General features: G+C 43.5%; 1 protein-coding gene across 1 annotated transcript in view; it reads right to left on the reverse strand.

Moving 5' to 3' along the window:
* WIPF3 (WAS/WASL interacting protein family member 3) overlaps positions 1-10,400 on the reverse strand; it is a 54,056-nt gene extending 43,656 nt beyond the window's left edge. Inside the window, exon 1 of the mRNA XM_054020052.1 lies at positions 10,176-10,400. The gene's annotated coding sequence lies outside the window, so the exon portion shown is untranslated. The remainder of the gene's footprint in view (positions 1-10,175) is intronic.
* Between the last annotated feature and the right edge of the window lie 9,986 nt (positions 10,401-20,386).

A 20,386-nucleotide genomic window follows, 5' to 3' on the forward strand; every position in this document is an offset into this window, starting at 1 on the left:
CTTTTTAAAATTGAAATAAGCAAGAACAAAAGTAAAGAGCACACAGACTCTCTCCTCTCTGTAAGAGATTACCCTGAACATAAAATAGGAACCAGTCTCTGCAGGTATGCAGGTATTAGAGTCCTTAGAGCAGTGGCTCTCAAACTTTTTTACTGGTGACCCCTTTCATATAGCAACCCTCTGAGTGTTACCCCCCCCCTTATCAATTCTAAACACTTTTTTATATATTTAACACCATTATAAATGCTGGAGGTAAAGCAGGATTTGGGGTGGAGGCTGACAGCTCGCGACCCCCCATGTAATAACCTTGCAACTCCCTGAGGAGTCTTCGACCCCCAGTTTGAGAACCCCTTCCATAGAGACTAAATGGAGTGGTACAAAGAAGGTCCTAAGAGTTTAATAGTAATATGCAGCTCAACAGAAATTCAAAGTGCCACAGACTGATGTACCCTTTCTAATATACATATTAAGAGCTCCACATCTTTATTCACAGTCTGACAAATAAAAGTCTTGCCTTTCATTAAGTGTGTAAAGATGCCAATTTAATTTTTAAATGTACAATTCTTTTAGACTATTTAGAATTACTGCGGTAAATTCTGCTCTCAGTTAAAATTACTGGTACTCTGGAATTACACGATTGTAACTGACAGCAGACTATGGCCCATTCTTTCTTAATAGAATGTACAGAAAAACAGAGCCTGTTCCTCCTGCTGGTATCCCTGCAAAATTCCTATTGAAATCAATTAGACTTTTGCTTGCAGGATCAGTGCCTTGGTAGAAAATACTTTTATGTAATTAAGCAAGCTGTCCTGACCAAATTTCACCAACTTACATATGGAATATTTCCTCTGGGCTTGATCCACCCAAGGGCTGCATGGGTTTCTGCCAGCATAGAATCTGGTGTGGGGCCCTCGGCAGTGGAAAATCTACTGCAACTCCCATTCCACCAGGAAGCTAACAACCAGGCAACACTGCCACAGAAGAGGGCAGCACTGACCCGGGAAGGTATATAATATTGGCACCTAGAGCAGCAGTTCTCAAACTGTGGGTCGGGACCCCAAAGTGGGTCGCAACCCCGTTTTAATGGGGTCACCAGGGCTGTCATTAAATTTGCTGGGCCCGGGGCTGAAGCCCAAGTTCAAGCCCCACCGCGCAGGGCTGAAGCCCTCAAGCTTCAGCGGCCTCTAGGGCAGGGGGACTCAGACTTCGGTCCCCCTTCCTGGGGTCTTGTAGTAATTTTTGTTGTCAGAAGAGGGTCGCGGTGCAATGAAGTTTGAGAAACCCTGACCTAGAGGATGATCTGACTCCATACTTCTCCAGCAGGTTTCCAGTGGAGCCCAGGTTGCAAATCAAAGCAGACCTTCCCTGCTGGAGCCCCATTCCAAGATGACATTGCAAATGCCAGCTACTCTCCCCTGGGCATGACTCATAGAATCATAGAAGATTAGGGTTAGAAGAGACCTCAGGAAGTCATGTAGTCCAATCCCCTGCTCAAAGCAGGACCAACCCCAACTAAATCATCCCAGCCAGGGCTTTGTCAAGCCAGGACTTAAAAACCTCTAAGGATGGAGATTCCACCACCTCCCTAGCTAACCCAGTCCAGTGCTTCACCACCCTCCTAGTGAAATAGGGTTTCCTAATATCCAGCCCAGACCTCCCACACTGCAACTTGAGACCACTGCTCCTTGTTCTGTCATCTGCCACCACTGAGAACAGCCGAGCTCCATCCTCTTTGGAACCCCCCTTCAAGTAGTCGAAGGCTGCTATCAAATCCCCTCTCACTCTTCTTTTCTGCAGACTAAATAAGCCCAGTTCCCTCAGCCTCGCCTCATAAGTCATGTGCTCCAGCCCCCGATCATTTTCACTGCCCTCTGCTGGACTCTCCAATTTGTTCACATCCTTTCTATAGTGGGGGCCCCCAAAACTGGACACAGTATTCCAGATGTGGCCTCACCAGTGCCGAATAGAGGGGAATAATCACTTCCCTCGATCTGCTTGCAATGCTCCTACTAATACAGCCCAATATGCCGTTGACCTTCTTTGCAAGAATGGCACACGGCTAACTCATATCCAACTTCTCATCCACTTCTCAACTCCATTTTGAGTCACAGCTTTCTCTGTTGGTGCAGAAAGCTGCTGCCATTTACACACCCTATGACCATGGCTGTGAGTCAAGTCTACTGACTTCAATGGATTTGCACTAGTGCAGAAGAACAGAATTTGGCCCTCTAGCTCTAAACTAGAAACGGAAAAAAATTATAATTAAATTCACCATGAAGAAGTGCATTAAGATTACAGTGATGAGAACCACACATTAAAGTGCCTCCGTCTGACATAAAGCAGTGAATGCATTCATTTGTAGAAGGAAAGAACCCACACATGGAGTTTCCTTTGAATAACATTTGGACTAAGTCAACCACTCAGAGAGAGACATCTTATCATTTAAGAGCTAAACAAACATAACATTAATTTTGATGATAATCACTAGGAAAGTCAATCATTGGCTTGCGTCAAATAAAGAGTGGCTTAATGGAAGTTCAAGGTCATTGTCTACTTTTCTATCAATCAGGTGTTTCAGTAAGGGCAGGGCTTGAGTCCTTTAATCCAAAATTGTTGTGTTTTGCTTTTGTTTTGATTTGCAGCATGCACCCTCTCAAGTCACATTTTCAAGACTTGCTGTCTTTCCAGAAACAGCAGTGTTGCTATTCTCCAGTTCTTCACCTCAGGAAAAATTGAAATGGGGACCATGTTTCTGGCAAAGTTGGATTGTTTGGTCCTTTTCTTACACAGAACTGTTCCCACAGGAACAATCCCAGCAAGCTGAGTAATCAGTTCCTTCAATGGAAGAAAGTTCCACTCTCCAATTAAATAGTTGGTCTTTTAGCCACGAGCAAGGTAGTATTCACAATCTTGCCTTTATTCTGTGCTATACATGGCAAAGACAGTGAATCTATGTTTTAAAATATCAGCTGAGCTAGGTAGCACTAGTCGTAAACTTAAATAGCAAAGGTGCAAGATGATTCACTAAATCTCTGCCTAACCCATTCTACATTTCCCCCTTCCAAGCTAGTTGTGATTGAAATCTGAAAGTATTTCATCATGATTTATTATTTTTCTCTTGGAAATGCAGGCATGACAGCTCAGGTTGAGGTTTCTCCAGCTAAGGGCATACCCCAAAACTCAAGGTGCTGCAGAAGGTAGTGCTGGCAATCAGTGGGAAGCACTCTTCTCTCTGATTCAATATTAATCTTATGCCTCAACATTGTGTTGGGGATACTGGCTGTTGCTGGGGTACCGCCTTTTAAATTAGAGTACAATGGAGGGCCTGACCACTTGTCACATTAAAGCCTAAGGTGAAATCCAGACCCTATTGAAATCAATGGGAGTTTTGCCATTGGTTTCAATGGGGCTAGGATTTCATCCTCATGTCTATTTGCAAGAGTATGGGTGTTAGCACTAGGTTCCTGAGCCAATTCCATTAGAGGTCATTACATTCTATTCATCCACCTCAGAGTCAACTGGATATAATATTCTTCACTTCCTTTCTTAAACTGTTGGGCTGAACACTGTTTAACAGTTGCTACATTCCACCCCCAAAAGTGACTGCAGTCCAGTGATGGAAGAAGTGATGATTCCAATATATGTGTTCATTACAGTAGGGCAAGTGTGTTAATACTTGTAGATAAAAGGTGCTATAAAATCTAAATTATTTAATAAATGTATGCATATTGCCACCATATTGGGTGGGTTTTTTTTTTATTATTTAAAAGATCAGAGATAAGTAACCCTATGGAGATTTGGTTGCTTGGCTTGACCCAAATATTTGGAAGCTTATCCAATTGCATTTCATAAAAACTATTCAAACTTTGGGTTAGCAAAATTGGGCTGAAAATGTCATGAGATTTATGGCAGTTACTTCCAGGGGAGAAACACTTTTCAGCGTAGCCTCTCTTGTGGCATTTCAGCATTACCAGTCCTGGCTAGAACCATAAAACTTTCTTGAGAGCAAGGTTTGGTTTCGCTTTACTCTGAGTTCTTAACAAAGGTTTGGGCCATTCTCTATTTTATCGTAATTGGTTTGCCCATTTCTTGTATATTTGCATGATGACTTTAACAGGCACATAGATTTTATACAGGGAAGAAAAGAAAAACAGTCTTCCCAAGTGCATTTTAAAAGTGTAACTGATTTGAGCAAAAAGTCTAACAGCAGCCAGTACTATTTTATACACAGCAAGGCACGTCAGAGAGTATATACACTTTTCATTGCATAATACTGTGCTAGTAAAGAAGGCAACATATCTTCAGTGCCTTTTAACAAGGTAGTAAGCAAAGAAACAAAGGTCCAAACACATTATGATCTAGTGCCATATGCTGCAGTCCTGTCTGTGATTTTATAACAAAGGTAAAATGTGATACAGTTAACAAGTGGTTCAATAGTCATATCATCATGCTTATAATTTATTAAATAGATCTATTTAAGCAGATACTATCTCAGTAAATTAATTCATTGTATTAACATAGTAGGAAGTGTGTGCTTTCACACAGCTATAGGAACCAAGCATATATTGTAATTCTAGTTCTCCCTAACTTACCATACCAGAAAGACTTTGCAATTGCTAGGAGTGTAAATGATACATATTTCATTATATTTAAGTAGCAAAACAGACACAATGGCAGCTTTCTTGATCATTCAAAGTGTCAGTGTCAACACTGAGCTAGGAGTTTATCATGGAATTATATTTCCATGATAAACTATATATATATATATATATTTCCAATGCTATTATATTTCCTTATAAATTTCAGAGAATTGTATCTTGCAAATTTCTGGGGTTGATTTTCCATGCCTTGCACCTTATGTCAGCACTTACCCCTATGCAGAGAGGGTACAAAGTGCTACCATGCTGATCCAAAAGCATTTTACATCCACTGTGCACAGAGCTAAGAGAGGGGGAGGGATAGTTCAGTGGGTTGAGCATTGGCCTGCTAAACCCAGGGTTGTGAGCTCAATCCTTGAAGGGGGCCATTTAGGGATTTGGGGCAAAAATCTATCTGGGGATTGGGTCCTGCTTTGAGCAGCGGGTTAGACTACATGACCTCCTGAGGTCCCTTCCAACCCTGATGTTCTGGGTAAATATTACAGCAATGCACAACATAATGTGCCAAGCAATGGAGAATCAGGCTCCTCATGTTTGGTGCTAGCCCAGAGGTGGATATTTTTGGAAAGTTTGAAGAAAATACATTCAACTGTTTTTTGTGTTATCAAAGCATGGGAAAAATGTTTTCTACATTACATGAAAATTCTTTTGTTGTTTCACATAATAGTTTTCCAATGGCTGCTTTAAAGTTTTCAAGCTGACATGTATCTAATAGTGAATGAGTCCATTTGAAGGCACTTGGTTACAACCTAAAGTTATGAACGTTTGAAAACTATGAGCATATATAGGACATACTTTTCTCACTGATTTAAGCATTCACCAAAGCACTTTGAATGTTTTCAGGAACAGATCTGGTTATACCATCAGTCATCACTGTTATGAACTCTGACAGCCATTGGACTATCCTGACCAAATACCACCTGTGGATGAAAAACTAGGAAGCCCTGTTTAGGTTTCATCAGGACCAGCTGAGTTTCAGAACTGTATAACCATTTTCCACTTCTGACTTCCTTAATTTTCCAGAGAGGAAAATGTTCACAGTAATTTATAGTAATGCAATTTACAAATAACATAATCCTTTGATTTTCCAATAATGTAAGAAACAGGTAATGACAGAGTAATGCAGGTGTTGCTATAATAGCCATGTTAACATAGTGATTAATTCAAAACTGATCACTGAAAAATGACAAGTCATATTCAGTTGTTATACTCTCTAAAGAGCTTGGACTTTGTGAGCTCTGTTGTGCAAGAAGAAAATAAATTTCCTGCAGCAGTAACATACCCTAACTTTTCACCTGTGCAGTGATTTATGACATTTTAAAACTAATGGTCTAACATGCTCACATAATAATAGAGCAGATGTTCAAGTTCATCCAGAAACAATAAATTATGGAAGTTAGAGGGAGAAAAAGCAAGGTTCTGCTAGTTTTAATGCCTTTTCTCATCTAGTTTTAATAGCTAAGCAGAGGTAGACCTGGTCGGTAATTGCAGGGAAGACACCTCCACGGAAACAGGAGCCTACGAAACACGTAGATCTTTTGTAGACAAGATTATTTCACTTTCAAGCCTCAAACAAATTACTACCAGCATACAAAGCAGTTTGATAGGTAGTGCTACTACTTTTGAATGCAGACATCCCTGATTCTGTTTGATGCAGGAATGGATTCAGAATTTAACCACGTCAATATCTTTCTGTGGTCTGCACAACCATCATCAAGCTCCTGAGTTTTTTTGCTAGAATGCACTTATTCATTAGATAGTTATTGTTAAGATATCATTTTTTCAGTTTAAGCCCCTATTTTCAGTAGTTTGACTTTCTAAAGTATCTACCGTCAGGCCGAAATTCTTATGCTTAGTCCCAGCCCAGAGGTGATTTTTTTTTTCTTTTTTAGGATGAGACATTCAGATAAATGCTGATCTTATGTGCTTATTGAAATAAGTTATTTATATTGTCTCTCTTTAATCTTTAAAAAGAACTGCAGATCTTAAATTAAAAAAAGAATAAGTATTGTAATAACAAACATAGCCTTTTTAGCAGAAGAGTGAGAAAATTCAAAGTTAGCAGTAACTTTAAATCAGGATACATTCCAGCAGGGGTCTTTCATTATATGACAATACAATATATATGCAGTAACAGACAATGAGACATACCAGATGTGCATCCCGTGTTTCAGAAATCAGTACACAAATTCAGCTTATTTACATTGTCGTATTGGAGAAGCAATACAGAAAAAAAAATGGAGTTCCTTGCTGTTAGACTGTATTATTTGCCAAATTCAGTATTATGTTGCATTTTTCACTATTGTGTGATCACAGAATGAAAAACCCTATTGTACTGACCCTGTACTGAATTTAGCCTAAGCAGACCCTTGCACTTGTGCACAGTTCCACTAAAGTCAGTAAGAATCTGCCTACATAAAGTAGCTTGCAAGTTTAAGGCCCAAATTTCTATTGATCTAAAAATGTATACAGCCTCTATCATAACATCTGTGTACTTCCGAAATAATTAAAAACAGACAGTAAAAAGCACAATAGCTTTAACTGTGTTTGATTTTTTAATTACAGTCTCATACCCAGATTGCAAGGTGTTTGGGACAGGGACCATGTTTTCATAGGAGTTTGTTCAGTGCCTAACACAATGGGGTCTCAATCTTGATTGGAGCCTGTAGGTAATATAAACAGCATATAATCAATAACAGTGTTGCACTAACATGGCAATGGGTTGCATGTAATATCTTAGGCCACATTCCTGTAAGGAGTTCTGTGTGAGTATAAGGATCCACCCACACAGAGTTTCTTGCAGGACTGGGGCCAAATCCATATTTAATTTGTCATCATTATCTAAGGCAAAACAACCAATAGCACAACAAAACATGAGAATAATTCTGTCCTAGGGAGGAATTCTGAACCCGTGTACAAAGCTTAAGTAAAAGAGTCTTGTCCAGGGGAACCTGGTAAAGGATGGGGGCGGGGGAGGAGGGAGAACAGACTCTTCCCTCCTCACCCAAGATCATGCAAAATATATTAAAGGCCATGGACTGCAGCAGCATCCATGCTCATTGTGGACTCCATTCATGTCAATGTTTAGGCCAGTGAATCCACGTATTTGACTTGCACTAGCATCCGGCATATGCCCAACAACTCCTCCACCCCCACAAGCTAACGCAGAGAGGTATCAAAGAATAGAGTTGCATAATCTCCCTGCATAGCTTCTCTGTGGCTTGCCCTTCCATGCAAGTGAACCACATACAGAAGTTCTGCTGAGTTTAGGAACTTCTATGCCTGGAATATTGTAGGGAAGCAGTAGTCAGTCTTTGAAATATTTCAGCAGCTAGGTATTACATGTACTGTTATGGCAAAGCAAAACTTGCCCAAAGACAACTTATGCTGTATGTTTATAATGTTAAATTAATAGTAATAACCTAGCTGCATTTCCTTGTTTTATTCAAGTTACGAAATTATATAAAACTAAAAAGACAAAAGACTCTGATTTAACAGAAAAAGTTAAACTTCCATTTTTGATTTATGAGCCTGTTTCATTTAATTTTTCACATCATCTATATACACACACAAAGACACACACGTCTGTAGAACATGCCATCTTAGATGTTAAAAGATCAGTTATATTAATAGATAGTTAAATAAAAACATCACATGACATACGCAGTAATATTTACCAATTTTATGGATGAAGATGATTTCAAGCAATATTTCTATATCACTGGAAGCATTTGGAAACTTTAGACCCTAAGTAAAGACTGCTCCATGATTATTCCATGTAGAAATGACCACCACCTACCATATATCTGAAGTTCCTTTCTTCTTTTGAATTAACTACCCTTTTTACTTCCATACAGAAAATTGTTTTAATTTTAGCAAGATTTTGTTACTATTCTAAAATACTTAACCAGAACTATACAGTCTTCAATAACAAACCAAAAAAGGACTGGCATCTTGGCCCGGATGCCTCTTTCCTATTCCTAGAACTCCTGATGTTCTTAACTGTAACTACACAACCACACATTTCCTCGAACCCCCCTACAGCCTGTGACATAATCTCACACTCTCATGAATGTGCAACATTTGAAGTATAAAAAACCCTCCAGCTAATTTAATTTATCCTTTAGCTATATACTCTCCTGATATGCTATGCTAACATGGATAATTCTAAATCACTAAGGACAATAGTTTTACACACACACTTCTCTGTTTATATGCACTTAATATAACTTAACATTATTCAAGAATAATTATGTCAGATAGCATTTGAACAAGATTCCCAGGGTAAGAACTACAGGAAAAGGGGGAACTTTATAAGTTCTTACAAGTTATTCTGATTCAAAGAGATTTTTAAAAAAAAGACTGATGCTAACTACATCTGTAACTAACACAAAATCCACATTGTAACCAGCCACACTGTACCTCTTGCTTGCTGAAAGACACTACATCTCAAAGGGCTATACCCTCTCCCCTCTTATTTACAGCTACGCTACCGGCCATCCACCATCCCGGTTTTCAGTTTGTGTTGGCTTTGGACTGAAGCACCTTGGGCAAAATCTTGGCCCCATTGAAGTCCTTGCTGTTTTATATCTTTATGAAAGGGAGTTATAATTATTTATATAACCACTACAGCTAATAATTAAAAAATGCTGGACAAACAAGAAGGTTGAGTAGATTCACCTAGCAGCTAGAAACTGCAAGAAAAGTCCCGAGTGCACTCAGCAGTCACACCTAGTGTGTATCATTTTCATGCCAAAGATGCCATTTAAATATCTGTTACCAACAGGGCGGTGAATAAGAGCATAGGCTGTTCGGAAGGCAGGGCCTGGCCACTCAGGTGTTTAAGATACAGATAAGCGATGGTGGTGGGGGGCGCTACCCAGTGCACTTTCCACTTCTGGAATCCAGCCCCACATCTCCAGGCGCTTCCCAGGCTGCATTGCACGGAAACACCGAGCAGTTGCATTTGGCCAGGCAGCGAGTTCCCAGCCCACCCGTTTGGGAGACGGGGTGGCAGCAAAGCCCAGGCGCGACCCTTCCCTCGAGGGAGTCCCCTGCGCGCCCGGGGAAGTTCGGCGTGGAGCACGGAACGGGACTGAGGACGGGAGGCGGAGCCCGGCGCCGAGCAGCACCGAGGTCCCCCTCAGGGAGCGCGGGAGTCGGACTCTGCCCTCAAGCCCCCTGGCAGCAGGCGGGGGCAGGACCACACAAGCCAAGGGCGCGCCCCAGCCTGGTTCACTGACCTGCCGGCGCGACCTCCCCGCGATCCGCGACGCAGGGACCCGCGGGGCGCTGCTCCTCCGCGGCTCTGCGCTCTGGTCGCGGCCGGCGGGAGGTGCCGGGCGGCGCCGTGGGAAGGCGGGGGCGGGGCTCTCCCTCCCTCCCACCTGCTCCGCCGCCGCCAGGCCCGGCCCCGGGTGCGCGGCGGGGGGTGGGTGTCCCTGGGCGGCTCCGGCCCCTGGGCTCAGGTGAGAGGCCTGCGAAGCCCTGACCCGCTCCCCAAGGAAATCGTCAAACCTTGATCCTGAGCATCTTTGGTCCCCAGCCCCCGAGCTGCACCATCCCCATAGAGCCCAAGGCCCCCTGGCTTCTCCGGGGGGGGGATGAATCCGGGCCTCGGCACAGCTTGGAACAGGAGTACAGTAAAATCCCCAGCCCCAGCGCACTTTTGGCCCTGGTTCCCCAGATTTCCTGGTATGACTCAGCCCCACACTGCACCATCTCACTAGGTGGAGCTGGTGAATGCCGGTCCAATAGCGCTGATCGCACACGGTTCTACTACCTGGAGCCCGGCAGTTAAATCTACCCCCTTCCTTGCCCCTCACAAATTTAAGTGTCTAAAGAAAAATTCCAGCTCCTGTTGCAAACCCAAGCCGTTGCACAACACAGATGTCCCCAGCCCCTGGAACTTGCTGGATCCAGCTTTTTTAAATCCCAAATCCTGAAACAGTTGCCTGCTCAACAGAAGAGTGCAGCTGCTCCTATTCCACTGGAAAAATCCACACCCCGATACATTACATAGAGCACCTGGAGTCTGGCCATTGTGGGAGCCCTAAGCCCCAAGTTGTACCATATACAAATATTGGGGGTTTTTAGGAGCTGATGAAACTATATAAATGAAATCTCTAAATTCCCAAGAGTAGCTCTTGAGGAGGACTTTGCTTTCTAAATTAGAAAGGCAAAATATTGTTTACTCATCCCAGCAGATTTTTTTTCCCACAAATTCAGTTTGTGATTCTCCTTTATCAAAAGCTCACGCAGGAAGAAACACACAATCTAGTTGTGGCCTGAAAGGATCTGTCCACACTTTTCAGGAATAAGGAAAAACGTTTGTGGTTGCTTTTGTATAACAGAAAATCCTCAGTCTGGGGATTGTTTAATCACCAGCCCCTTCTAGGTGCTTCAGGTAACTGGATGCTCATTTCCTTGGATCTGTATCAATTAAGATCATGTTCAGGTGTTTTAGAAAATCTAAATGAAGTGTCTCTACATCCTGCAGGATTTTTAAGTAATTCCAAGGCTCAGCAAATCCATTTCACATAGATCCAGACAATGGAAATCTCATCTCGCTGAGGATGTTGAAAGGCTATGCTGGCAGCCTATGGACCACTGTCTTTGTGTTGTGGGTATGGAAAGTCTTTCTGTGGAATTCTAAGTCATGGAAATCCCTTTCCCCATTGTACTGTTTGCTGCTAAAATCAGTTTTCAGATTAGTTATCAAACCAGGTAATCCTTGACCTCAATAATCTGCTCCAGTTGCTTCCACAGGTTTTAGAGTCTTCTAAACACATTTCCAGTGAATGCTTAACTTGCACCTTAAAGGGTTGCAAATTTGCTAATTGCACAAAACCGAACACTCTTTCCCATCCCTTCTCCTAGACCCCACCCCACTCACTCCATCCCCCCTCCCTCTGTTGTTCTCTCTCACCCACCCTCCCTCCCTCCCTTGCTCATTTGCACCAGGCTGGGATGGGTCCCTTTTCGACTGGGTGCAGAGGTGAAAGGCTGGTACGGTGTACTGGCAAGAGCCTGTATGCCGTACCAGATTGGCTTCCCCAGGGAGCAATTTAAAGGGCCTGGGGCTCCCAGCAGAAGCTGGAGCTCTGGGCCCTTTAAATTGCCGCCCGAGCCCCGCTGCTGGAGCCCTGGAATAGCAGCAGCGGGGCTCTGGTGGCAATTTAAAGGGCCCAGAGCTCCAGCTGCTGCTACTACCCCGGGCCCTTTAAATCTCCACTGGCTCCAGCAGCAGGGCTCGGGCAGCGATTTAAAGGGCCTAGGGTGGTAGTGGTGGCTGGGAACCCCTGGCCCTTTAAATCACCACTGGAGCCCCCAGCCGCCGCTGCTACCCCGGGGCTCTGGCAGCAGGGCTCAGGTGGCAATTTAAAGGGCCTGGGGCCCAGCTGTGGTAGCGGTGGCTGGAGCTCCATGCACTTTAAATGCTGGTAGCTCCGGCAGTGATTTAAAGGACTCAGGGCTCCCAGCCGCCACTACGGCAACTGGAGCCCGGTGCCCTTAAAATCTTGATTTAAAGGGCTCCGGGCTCTAAAGGCCCCCCCCTTTTCCGGTTGAGGCCATGCCCCTTCCAGTTGAGGCCCCACCCCCTGCTCAGGACTCCAGAGTACCGGTAAATCCTTTAAGTTACTTTCACCCCTGACTGGGTGTTCCAAAAAAAACAAAAACAACTTTGTCCTAGGTGAAGAAGAAGAAAAATGACACATTGAAAATGTACTTGAGAGAGAGATTTAAGTGCCACATCTTAAAATAGTTTTTGTATCAATTTTTCAAGACAGTGCTCTTTAGCTTAGATTAGAGATCAATTTTATGGGCTACTTACATCCAGAATTACTTGCACAAATTCTTATGGGGTGGGCTTGGAACTTATATTATTAAACTGAAAATGACCTATTTGGGTTAAATCAAGTTATATATTTATACACAAATACTGCCTTGGCATAAAGAGGAAAATATAGAGGCAGGAGTAGTGAGGAATCCAAAAAGCAGAGCAATAATATTTTTTAAAAGTTGTTTCTTGCTGCTCCTGTGGATTGTTTACCTAAAGTCTAGGATTATTCCCCTTTCCAACTCATCCTAAGTCATTAGGATGAAATTCACCTTGTGCAGAGGGGCTATGCATGAATTAAATACCAACTAAGCCCTATTTGAAGGACTTTAGTGGGATTGCTGGGGTGCATAGGTCTCATCTTGGTCCTTGATGCAGTGGTAAATTTTACCCACAGTATATTCTTTATATGCCAAATAGTTCAAACACACTTAAATATTATGTTCTTGACACCTGGCCAGCAGTAGTCATCTTTGTTACGCACCCCCTGTTGTACACTGAGTGTTAGTCAGAAAAAAGGGCTTAGTGCCAAACTATTTAAAATTTGTCTAACTGTTTAGTCATCCAGGGATCTGGGTGCAAAAAAGGGGTGGGGCCTGTCTAAGAGAGGATCTTCCAGTGTCATAGAGAAAATCACACTACAGCAATTCAGTGGTGGGGCAAGTGGCCAAAATAGGCCCCAGGGACTAGAATCGGCTCTGCGCAGGCAGACACCTGCACAGAGCCCCATTGACTTCTGCGTCCCCCAGATCCTCCTCCTCACAGCTAGCTCCATGGACTCAGGCTGGAAGAATGCAATTTGTACAACCCTAGAGAAGTGAATCTTTCCCATCATTTTATAATGACCTTTATTGAGTCTTATTAAGTAATTAGCTTAGTATAGTTACTATATGTTATACCTGTATCAGTATAGTTTTATATCAAGTATATCGGTGCAATACATTATTAATGTTTTGTAATATCTAGCTCTGAATACATGGATTATATTATGTTTTACCATTCTAAAAATTCAAATTTTGAAATATTTAAATATATATTTTAATTGATTATATGAAAAATACATTTTAATGTAGATCAGATAATGTATCTGTTCCACCGATAAGGCAGTCTGTAATGGTCCAATGCTATCAATGTGACCTTCTCTATGGTTCCTGTGTATTATGGCTTGAGCAGCTACAACAGTTGCTTTGGGTGATGTGGGTTTAGCTACTTGCCATTAATGGGTGTTGAATGTTGTACCAGTGAGCAGCTTTCCTGCTAGCCTTCATGAACTTACCTGTGTAACATTCCTAGCTCATCAGTGTCATTCTTTCAGCCACTGTGCCTGGGATTTACACCTGCTTTTTCTTACACATCTTGTTCAGATTAATCCCATCTTGAATTTACACCCTTGAAAAACACTTTCACGAAAGGGCCCACATGAGGCTTTTCTGGCACCTCAGTTTGGACCAGTATGTGGGAAATATAAATTCACTGTAGGCCTGTAATTGCTAAGAGACTACTGATGCCTAAACTAGCAAGAGCCCAAACCAATGATAATATGATCCAGAAGTACAGGGAAGCTAAGATAGACAGGAGCACAGTCAGTGGTCTCTATATAGTGGGTAAGTAGCCTGATGATGGTATGGCTCATAAAGGCATATTGAGCATGGCCTGTAGTGGTATTGTGCAATATGTGATGGGTGAGTGGTAGTTAGTGAGCATTTGTACCCATAATGGAAATGTAGTTTTGAATAACATTGGTTAATGAAAGAAGGAATATCAGTTAATACAAACAGCTTCTCCCCATTCATATTCTGTACCAGGGGCTAAAAGGACCTTTCTGAACTTAATACTAGAGTTGAGTATAGTTATTCTTAACTACATAGTTGTCCTTTTCCTTTTTTCACCATCAGAATGCTCATGACAATGACACCCCATTCTACCTCAAATTTCCCAACCAATCAAAAAATCCAAACAAAGCAAACTACAAAAAAAGTATATTAATACATAATTTTAAAAAACCAAACCCTACCACAAGCAGAGTTTTAACCGCATAATGGGAGAACATCATAGGGTGTCCAAGTGCAGAAAGTGCACTAGGGACATCACTCTTGCTATTAATGTGGAAGGCATTAAGATACTTCAGTGATAGGTGGCACTATAAACCCCTAAGATTAAATAATTTATGCACTCTAACACATGTCAGCTTTTTTTCTGTTCACAAGGAAGGTATAATTTTGTTGATTTTGTTATTCAAAATTATTTGTCGAATTATTTACAAATAATTCTTATGCAGCTCATTCACAAGCTGTTTACAGAGACTATTCAACATTCTAAAGGCCCTCACTGTGCTGAGACAGATGCGGTGGGTAGGAAGGTCTCTTTTCCTTGGTTTATTGGGGTGGGAGAGGGGAAAATCAGATTTCTGGTGCAAGTTTTTATTAAAAGAAAATTTGAAGTTTGCTTTCTGTGAATAATCTCCATTATTCTTTTAAAATTAATCATTTCTAAAAAAAAAAAAAAACATTCCTGCACATTAATTTGTTACCTAAAGTACTAATTTTCCATTAATATAAAAAAGAGACCCAATCTGAGAGGATAAGTTTAACAATCTTCTGTTTTAAATAGTATAAAGCAATACAAATAGCACTAAAATATACATGCATATACATATACATACATTTTGCACTATCCAATCAAATTAAAGAAAACTACATTAATTAAAAATGCAAATGTTCACAGAAGTTGTTTTGCTGTATTAAGCCAGCTTATTTAATACAAAGAGTAAGTGCTAATACTGATTTAATATTTGATATGTTCCTTGTTGGGGTGTTCTTCTGGGGGATGGAGGTGGGTTTTTTTGAGACTTTGTCATATCTGATAATATGATCCTAAATCCGGGAAAAGTGTAATGCTCTTTTCTTTGCCTGGACAAAATTAGAGAAAGATTATACATAGTTGAGAACCCATACTAACGCGTATTAGGCATGCACAGACTGAAAAGTTGGTGCAGCAAGAGTATTCTTTGTAATCTCTCTCAAATACATTCAGAAATCATGTAGTCTAAAAATGTTAATATATTGTTATTGTTGTTGAGTTTAAGTATTATTCTTCACTTGTTCTTTTAGATCCAAATCCCAAAGTCTTTCCTCATGACCTACTTGGGAAAATCCTTCAGTGCAGCTGCAATTAGGATTTCAGGACTGGGCCTATAGTGAATAAATAGCATATACTGCTACCTTCCTACACCAACTGACAGCAGTTTTCTTTGCCTACTTTTAGTTTGTTCTTTAGTGAGTCTGGGAGAATGTATTATCATTGCACAGTTAAGGCACTAGATTTGGGTTCAAATCCTGGCTCTGCCATTCCTGTGGGATCTCTCTGGTCCTCAGCTCCCAGTCTGAAATATAAAAACAAGAGTGTTGCAAGGATAAACTAGTTAATGATTATGAGGCTTTCAGATACTACAGTTCTGGGGGCCATTTTGTACCTAGACAGATAAGTGGGACAATCCTGACTAACTGGGGACAGCTGTTGAACAGCTCAACAGTAAATAAGGGATCCAGTTCTACATCCTTCTCCCGAACAAGACAATCAGTGAAGCAATGGGAGATTTGCCTGCATCAGAAGTGCAAGATTAGGCACTAGCTGGGGCACCATCCTATAACCCTGTGTACAGAATGAGCTGCAGCAGGCAAGTTTGCTGCTACAATACATTTAGTCACTTTTCAGAGTATAACAGACTATTACCTAAAATGAGACGATAAAACTCTCCTCTTACATCATAGCCATGAAATAAGATCCACTTCAAATAGCTGGCATTGAGAGTTTTGCTATAGCCATTGAATGTCATATTATGTAACAGGATAACATTTTCATTTCCACTAGGGGGAGTATTACTAAAGCAGTACAACGTGATTTGTGTGCACAAACATCAGCATTTTTCAAGATCGTGTTTTCCTTTTCCACTTCCCTTGTTAAGATAAAAAGATCTCTCTATTCCATAGTCATTGCAGGCCAGACCTGTACTCATATTGAAGTCCCTTTGTCAGGGCAGCCATGTGTAGTGTTTTGGCCAAAATTTTCAAATCTGTCTAATGGCAAGATGTGACTCAGAGTACCAAGAACAGGATTATGGAACAGAATTTAAAAACAAAAACCCAAGGACCACACACATTTGCGCACACAATTCCTGCCATTGTGCATGCAAATTGAGTATTGTACAAATATCTCAGTTTTAGGGTTACCATATTTCAATACTGCAAAAAGAGGACACTCCACAGGGCCCTGGCCCCGCCCCAACTCCACCCCTTCCCCGCCCCAACTCCGCCCCTTCTCCAAAGTCCCCACCCCAACTCTGTCCCCTTCCCTGAGCACCCCGCATTCCCCCTCTTCCCTCCCACCCCCCGGCTACTGCTGTGCTGGGGAAGTTGCTTCGGCCCCCGCTGCGGTGGAGAGCGGTGGGAGCCGGGAAAGTTGGAGCCCAGGGAGGAGGCGGTGCCTTACCATGCCTCCCTATTTTCCCGGACATGTCCGACTTTTTGGAAATTCCTCCCGGACGGGGATTTGAGGACCAAAAAGCCGGACATGTCCGAGAAAATCCGGACATATCGTAATCCTACCCCAGAGCTGCCTCCCGCCCGCCGGAACCCCCAGGCCTCACCTCAGAGCCGCTTCCTCCGGCCCACCAGACCCCCCCCCAGGCCTCACTCCAGAGCCGCCTTCTGCCCGCCCGCCCAACCCCCCAAGCCTCACCCCAGAGCCACCCGCTCTCCACAGGGCCCATCCTCAGCCTTCTCCTGCCTCAGTGCCTCCTCTCCTGAGAGCCTGCCCTCTGCAGCCCCCGCCACTCTCCACATCCCCTGCCTCAGAGCCCCCCACCCCCTCCCATAGCCCCCACCTTCCATAGCGCCCCCCACCTTCCATAGCACCCCCACCTCAGTCCTCCCCTTCACCTCCCTCCATAACCCCTACTCTTTATTTCCCCACCTCCTCCCATAGCCCAACCCCTCCACAGCCCCTGCCTCAGAGCCCCCCACCCCTTCCCATAGCCCCCTCCCCTCAGAATCCCCCCCACCCTTCACCTCCCTCAGGGGAGCCTTCACCCTGCTCCCAGCCGGACCCGGGGAGGCTGCGGCAGCTCAGGCTGCGGGAGGCGCTGCAGCGCAAGCCCTTCCCGGGTGGGGGAGCTCGGGCTCCCGGGAGCCACCGCCGCGCAACGAGAAACTTTCCCCTGCGCCAGGACTCGCCCCCGGGCAGCGGCTCCGCCGGGGGGAGACAGCCCCAGCTGCACGGACCGCTGGCGGGGGGCTCCTTGCATGGCCAGGACGGAGGGGGGGAGACTGAGGCTCTGCCAGAGCCGCGGGGGATGCTCGGAGGAGGGAGAAGCGGCCGCGGGTCCCACGCACCAGCAGCTGGCTGCAGAGACGCCACCGCTCCTAGTCGTGGGGCGCAGGGTTGCAGCAGCATGGGGGGGTTGCAGTCCGCAGGCTGAGCGAGCTGACACCCCAAGAGGAGAGGGGGCAGTGGGTAGGGTTTTCATACGTCCGTATTTTCTGGACATTTTTATATATTTAAAAAATCCTCCCGGACGGCAATTAACAACTAAAAAGCCGGACATGTCCGGGGAAATACGGACGTATGGTAACCCTACTCAGTTTATCTAACTGCTCCTTCTTTGTAATTGAAACAATTGACACTCCTCAACTCCTGGATCTCTTAATTATGTCTGTCCCAAGGTTCATTCGCTCTTCTTCTTCTGTCTATTTCACCTTTTGCCAAAATTGTAATACATATGCCCTAGTCCTGCAAAGCAGAAGTGCAGGGGTCTGTCTGTGTGGGTCAGATTATGGGATCATGGCATAAATTTATCAAAGTATGTCTACATACTGATTTGGATATGCAAAATGTCTGACTTTCACACACAATTATGGTAACTATGACCACAAGTTTGGATCCACAAAGATGTATATATTTCCACATCTTGTGCCTGTTTGCCTTAAAAAATTGGGCGGCGGGGTGATTTGGCCTTTTGTATCTTTAAAAACAACATCCTGGAGCCTGAAATGGACAGGAAGCCTCTGAAGAGATTTCTGAGAAGAGGAGAAGGCAGTTTGTTCCAGCATTTCCAGGGGTAGGTGCAGGATGTGATATGGTGCAGTTTTTCAGATGGTGAGGAAGGCAGAGAAGAGGTGGACCAGGCACTGAACCCCGGGGCACACACCATAACAGTGAGAGCCAATGGCAGAGGAGGGCCTGCTGTTAGCTAGGAGAGAGGGGTAGTTAGGTAAACAGGAGATGGACAAATAATAAATGAGCTAATTTAGGCACAGCTCTGATTTTCATTGCTTTACTTTTCTATTCAATGCCCCTTTCAGGCTGTACGTTCAGGGCAGAGAGGAGGAAGGAATCTACTTTCTACCCCCTTTTTTGGGTGTGTGTGTGAAATATTTCTCTCCTCCCTCCCCCACATCCCCAACTTCCACATCCTTCAATCACTGGACCTATTTCTCAATTACTAGTCATAATCTTAACTGGAAAAGATATCACTCAGACTGGGTCAGATTTACTATATTGATGAAAACTATTTCACTAGCAGAGTCCATCTGCTGTAATGAGAGTTGACACAGTACAGCTAGAGTAGTTGGAAATTATATACCGTGGGCCTGATCCTACAAGTTGCTGAAGGCCCTGGAGCCCTATGGACTTCAATAGAAATCAAGGGCAGCTCACAGGCTGGGACTTTGTATTTACTCACATTCTGATATCACAAAATGTAAACATTCTCTTTTCCATTATAACAAAGCTTGACAGTGTAGTTGCCATGTGGCTAAGGAGCGGGAGCCTGGGTCCAGCTTTTTATTTTTTGCTTTTACTGGTGCATTGACAGCAGTTCTTGGGAATTAGAGGTGTTCCCATGGAAACAGCCTTGATTTGGTGATATAACTTCAAGTTGCTGGTGTTAATCTATGATTTGCTATTTAAAATAAACTCTTACACTCTAGATTCCATTTAGTCTTCAGACATTTTTCAAGGCAGTTGAACTAGCAGAATCTCGCTTTTCCTTTTGACCAGATCTAGGCATGTGCCAAAGAGGAGGTTGAATCAAGTAAACACATTTACTTTTAACATAATTTATCCTTTTAAATGCAGTTGTGTTCATCAAATCCAAATGTACTTTTACTGCTAATAGTTTTAACTGGCTTTAAGTGATTTGAGAACACAGCTATAACTATTACATGCTACTAAGGAGCTGATGAGCAGCGGCTGCAGAACTTTCGGATGAGGAAAGCCACATTTATGGGACTGTTTGATGAGCTTGCCCCAGCCCTGCGGCACAAGGACATGAGAATGAGAGCTGCCCTGTCTCTGGAGAAGCTCACAGCGAGTGCACTGTGGAAGCTGGCTATTCCAGACTGCTACCAATTGGTCACTAACCAGTTTGGAGTGGGAAAGTCAACTATTGGACTTGTGTTGATGGAAGTGTGCAGGGACATTAATTGCATCCTGCTCCGAAAGACCGTGACTCTGGGCAATGTGCGTGGCATTGTGGATGGCTTTGCACAAATGGGCTTCCCTAACTGCAGAGGGGCGATAGATGGCACGCATATTCTAATTCTGGCACCAGACCACCTAGCCCACGAGTACATTAATCACAAGGGGTATTTCTCAATGGTTCTCCAGGCATTTGTGGATCACCGTGGGCGTTTCACAGACATTAATGCAAGCTGGTCTGGAAAGGTGCATGATGCACAGATCTTTCGGAACACTGGCCTGTTCGGGAAGCTGCAAGTAGGAACTTTCTTCCCAGACCAGAAGATAACCATAGGGGAAGTTGAAATGCGCATTGTGATCCTGGGAGACCCCGCCTACACTTTAATGCCATGGCTTATGAAGCCATACACGG

The sequence above is a fragment of the Malaclemys terrapin genome, chromosome 2 (genome assembly GCF_027887155.1).
Source record: "Malaclemys terrapin pileata isolate rMalTer1 chromosome 2, rMalTer1.hap1, whole genome shotgun sequence".
Lineage (NCBI taxonomy): Eukaryota > Metazoa > Chordata > Testudines > Emydidae > Malaclemys > Malaclemys terrapin.